This window comes from Aegilops tauschii, chromosome 3 (genome assembly GCF_002575655.3).
Source record: "Aegilops tauschii subsp. strangulata cultivar AL8/78 chromosome 3, Aet v6.0, whole genome shotgun sequence".
In the NCBI taxonomy this organism is placed as follows: Eukaryota; Viridiplantae; Streptophyta; class Magnoliopsida; order Poales; family Poaceae; genus Aegilops; species Aegilops tauschii.
Window position 1 is genome coordinate 612,225,819 of NC_053037.3, and position 4,711 is coordinate 612,230,529.

Below are 4,711 nucleotides of genomic sequence, written 5' to 3' on the forward strand. Positions count from 1 at the left end.
ATCAGGGTTTCATACGGAAACTCGTCTATTACAAAGGGATTTCATTATTTGAACTTATTTGAACTCCAGAGTTTTTCTGTGTTCAAAATGCACCATTCAAAGCCACATCATCAATTTTCAACCCTTTCTGACTTCATTTGTTATTTTTCATTTATTTACTGATTATTTTGATCTATAAGACCCTGAAATTGAAAAGCATTTCAAATGAACTCTGAAAAGGTTGAAAGTTGGCATGGTATCATCATTTCACCCATATAGCATGTGCAAGAAAGTAGAGAGGGTTACGGCAAAAACTGGATGCACTTCGTATACCAAACGGACAATCTCTTTCGAAGTATCAGGGTTTCATACGGAAACTCGTCTGTTACAAAGGGATTTCATTTTTTTTGAACTTATTTGAACTCCAGAGTTTTTCTGTGTTCAAAATGCACCATTCAAAGCCACATCATCAATTTTCAACACTTTCTGACTTCATTTGTTATTTTTCATGCATTTACTGATTATTTTGAGCTATAAGACCCTGAAATTGATAAGTGACCAAATTAATAGAAGTTCATCATCACATTAAAACCAAAGTACATACATAGTTCTCATTGAACAACATATAGCTCTCCAGAGCATCTAATTAAACCATACATTGAAATTATGTAACATTTCAATGCAACAACAAATGCGATCATAATCGCAACCAAGGTAACAATTGATCCAACTACATAATGATACCAAGCCTCGGTATGAATGGCATATTTTCTAACCTTTCTAATATTCAACCGCATTGCATCCATCTTGATCTTGTGATCATCGACGATATCTGCAACATGCAACTGCAATATCATCTTCTGCTCCTCAATTTTTTTATTTTTTCCTTCAAGTAATTGTTTTCTTCTTCAACTAAATTTAACCTCTCGACAATAGGGTCGGTTGGAACTTCCGGTTCAACCACCTCCTAGATAAATAAAATCTATGTCACGCTGGTCGGCATAATTGTCATAAACAATAAATGAACCAAATAGTTATAAAAAGATAATATATACCACATCCGAATCATAGACAGGACGAGGGCCGACGGGGGCGGATACCAAAACCATCGCACTATATAATAACAAGGAATAATAAAAGTAAGAAAATTAGACAAGTATCTATCTAAAGTAAGAATTTTTTTCTTTCAGAAAGAAGATAAGAACAAGAGGCAAACCACGGTGGTGCCGGCGACGAGATCGGCGCGGGCGATCGACGGCGGTGAAGACGGGGACGGGACGTGACGGACCGCTAATATAAACCTAGACAAATCTCGGGGAAAATGGAGCTCGGAGGTCAAGCTTCGAGAGGAGAAAGCTTAACTAGTGTGGCTCGGGCATTTCATCGAACACCTCATGTGCATAGGAGGTGAGCTAGAGCACCCAAATGCCCTCCCCTCGCCGGCCAGAAAAAACAGAGCACTATGGCGTGCTCTGCTGCGGCGATGGGGTATATATAGGCAACACATTTGTCCCGATTCGTGATAGGAACCGGGACTAAAGCTCCCCCTTATGTCCCGGTTTGAGCCACGAACCGGGACCAATGGCAGTGGGCCAGGAGCAAGGCTCATTGGTCCCGGTTCGTGCCTAGAACCGGGACAAATGGGTCGAAACGAACCGAGACCACGAGGCCCCGGCCGGCCCCCTGGGCTCACGAACCGGGACTAATGCACCCCATGGGTCCTGATTCGTGCAGAACCGAGACTAATGGGCTGGCCAGGCCCGAACGAAAGCCCTGTTTTCTATTAGTGTGTGCATTAGAGATGCAGTAGACCGCCAGATGTGATTAGCCTCAGTGAGAATAAAAGCTTTTTTTTTTTGCCAGACCAGCGTCTATTGATCTCTGTCTCGTTTGAGTCATTCTAAAGAGTCCAACGGGGATGCCAGGTGCTTCTCGGTGCAAGCTACGTGGTAGAATCAACCCCACCGAACCTTAGCCGTTTGGAGCTTTGCTCCGAACGGTCAACAAAACGACATGCGCTTGTTATAGATTTGAACGACTTTCGGTGGAACATAGCCGCTCGGGTCCAGAAAATCTGCCAACAAATTCCACCGCTGCTACATTTATGCTAGAGTAGCTTCTGACCGGTCTACGCATGCCCTTGGACATGTAGGCACCAGGACTGGTATAAATACGCCACTCGATTTGGTTCCAAGGACACAAAAAACACAAGCTTCCTTCAACCATGGCTCTCAGCACCTGGGCTGCGTTCCTGTGCGTGATCCTGGCGACCGTCGCGTTCGCGGCGCAGGCCGAGCTCGCCGCCAGAGGTACCAACTGTTGCTTCTCTATTTCATTTGCTTAATTGTCCATTGGTGCTCACCGGTTCGGAAGAACAATCTTTCAGTTCAAGTGTCTACTTCTTCTTCTCTTCTTTTAAGAAATTTGTATAAACTCAATCTGATGAGATGTCCTGCCTGCCTGGGCGTGAACACCACTGCAGGTGATTTAAGCACTGTGAAGCGAGACAGCACGACACCGTATCGGAATACCTACCAGGCACCTTCTTATGCGGCGCCGACGGGGCCACTCCCAGGATATCCTCCTCCAAAGTAGTCTGGAGCCTCGGAGGCGATCGACAATTGGAGCACGGGAATACAAGTGCAGCGAGTATGAATAAATTAGTTGCGGAGGGTGTACTCAGTGTTGATATATAAACATAGTGATGCACTGATGCTCGATTGTACATCGTTCTATTTACCTCTCCGAATAAACGCCACCGAATGACATATGCATGTGTGCTTGGCGCCGTAGGTGCATGCGCACAGGCCAGTCTGTCTGTAACAGACCCGATCTAGTGAGGGAGTAGGAGAGGATGAATGGCAGGAAAGGGGATCTGGGAGAAGGAGAGAGGAGGCCGATAGAGAAGAACAGCTTCTCGATCTGTTTTGATGCTAGTTAATCGATATCCCGCACTCACGCAGCCGTGAGACTTAAGTACAACGCGGCCGCAGCCCACCCACTCACACCTACTACTCTGCCATCTCGGGTCCACCTGTAAGCGCCATGCTTCCCTTCTTCTCGTCGTTCTTCTTTGCTTGTGGCCCCATCTCGTCAGCGCCCTGTAGAGGCTGCGGGGTCGCCATGTCAGTCGTGACACTGTCCTGGTCGTTAAGTCGCTTTATGGGCAAATTTGTTGTGTTAAATAAAAATGCAGCATGCATCAATGGATTAGTTACCGCGCCTGTACCCGCTAACGATACAACCATGGTGGTGCACAATTCATTACATATTATCATGTGTTTCCCATTTGCGAATATTCTTTTATTACGAGAAAACTTCCAATATATTCATCTTCAATAATGAAGTACAACAAACACCAAATCACATCCAGATTCGTAGACCACCTAGCACTAAAGGAAGCTGAAGGCGCGCCGCCGTCATCACCCTCCCTTGCCGGATTCAGCCAAAACTTATTGTAGTAGATACTCGGAAAGTCGTCGTGCTAAGGCCCCATAGGACCAGTGCACCAGAACAGCAATTGCCCCCGACGAAGAATAGCGTAGATCGGAAGGGTCCAACCTGAAGAAACACATCCGTAGACGAACTACGACAAGATCCAAACTATTCCACCAAGGACAGATCCGCTGGAGACACATCTCCACATGCCCACCGATGATGCTAGGCTCAGCATCGGGACGGGGGGCTAGGCAGAGAAATCTTATTTCATCTTTAGGGAGCCGCCGACATCTCATTTTCCTAAACAGGACATAAACCCTAACAAAACTCGAAGGAACATCTAAAAACGGAGCTCTCCTGCCAACAAAGACCGGAATCCACCGTGTCCCATTTGCAAATAAATGCCATGGAACGGCATGCATGCTGGTGCGCGTTGTTCAGAGTCTATTGTGCTCGCCTCCAAGTTGTTTGAATCGCTTCACAACTATAACGCATCATATAGCATTACATCGAATTTTTTACAAGTCATGTCTTCTCTTACAAGAATTAATATGGGTCTCAAGTGTCCGTGTGCTTTCCTACTGTTTACTACAATATTTTTCTCCGAGCTCCGATGAGGGAGGGGTGATAACGGCAGTGCCCTTCGACAGGCTCTAGGGTTTTTTGCTGTTGCTAGGTGATCTTTAGATCTAGATGTAATTTTTGTTATCATAATATCTAACTAGCACACCAGATCGTTTTGACAAAACTGCCGAACGACCTGGCTGCCCTTCGATCTGGATCGCTCGATTGACATGGAGTGATCTTTCCCCGACCTCCCGCACTGATTCCCTCGACCACGACGTCGCGCGTCGGCTCCTTCCCAGCCCGACACCCCCACCACGCGTCGAAGGCCGGCCTCCCGACAACCACCGTGCCCCAGCCATCTACCTCCGCCCTAAGCGGTGCCGACCGGGCTGCCAACTACCACTGCGGACACAACCAACTACCTCCACCTGACGGTCCGCCGGCCCGGCTACCAACAACCACCGCGCCCCACTAGTAGAAAAAGGGTCAAATGTCAAGCACATTAGTGCCGGTTTGCTTTTGAGTCGGCACTAATGTGTGCATTAGTGCCGGTTCCAACGGCTAGCCGGCCGCTTTCATTACTACCGGTTCGTGGCCGACCTTTAGCACCGGTTCGTGCCACGGACCGGTAGTAAAGTGAGTGGTGGCAGGATGTTGTCAGTCCGGGGCCCCTCCAGCTCCTTTAGTACCGGTTCGTGGTATGAACCGGCGCTAAAGGTCGTCCTAC

At 47.3% G+C, this 4,711-nt stretch overlaps 1 long non-coding RNA gene across 1 annotated transcript; it reads left to right on the forward strand.

Annotated features, from left to right (window-relative positions):
• The first annotated feature begins 2,086 nt into the window (after positions 1 to 2,086).
• Positions 2,087 to 2,747, forward strand: LOC109758400 (uncharacterized). The gene is made up of 2 exons (XR_002231787.3): positions 2,087 to 2,288; positions 2,462 to 2,747. It is a non-coding gene; the product is annotated as an uncharacterized lncRNA (long non-coding RNA).
• The last annotated feature ends 1,964 nt before the right edge of the window (positions 2,748 to 4,711 follow it).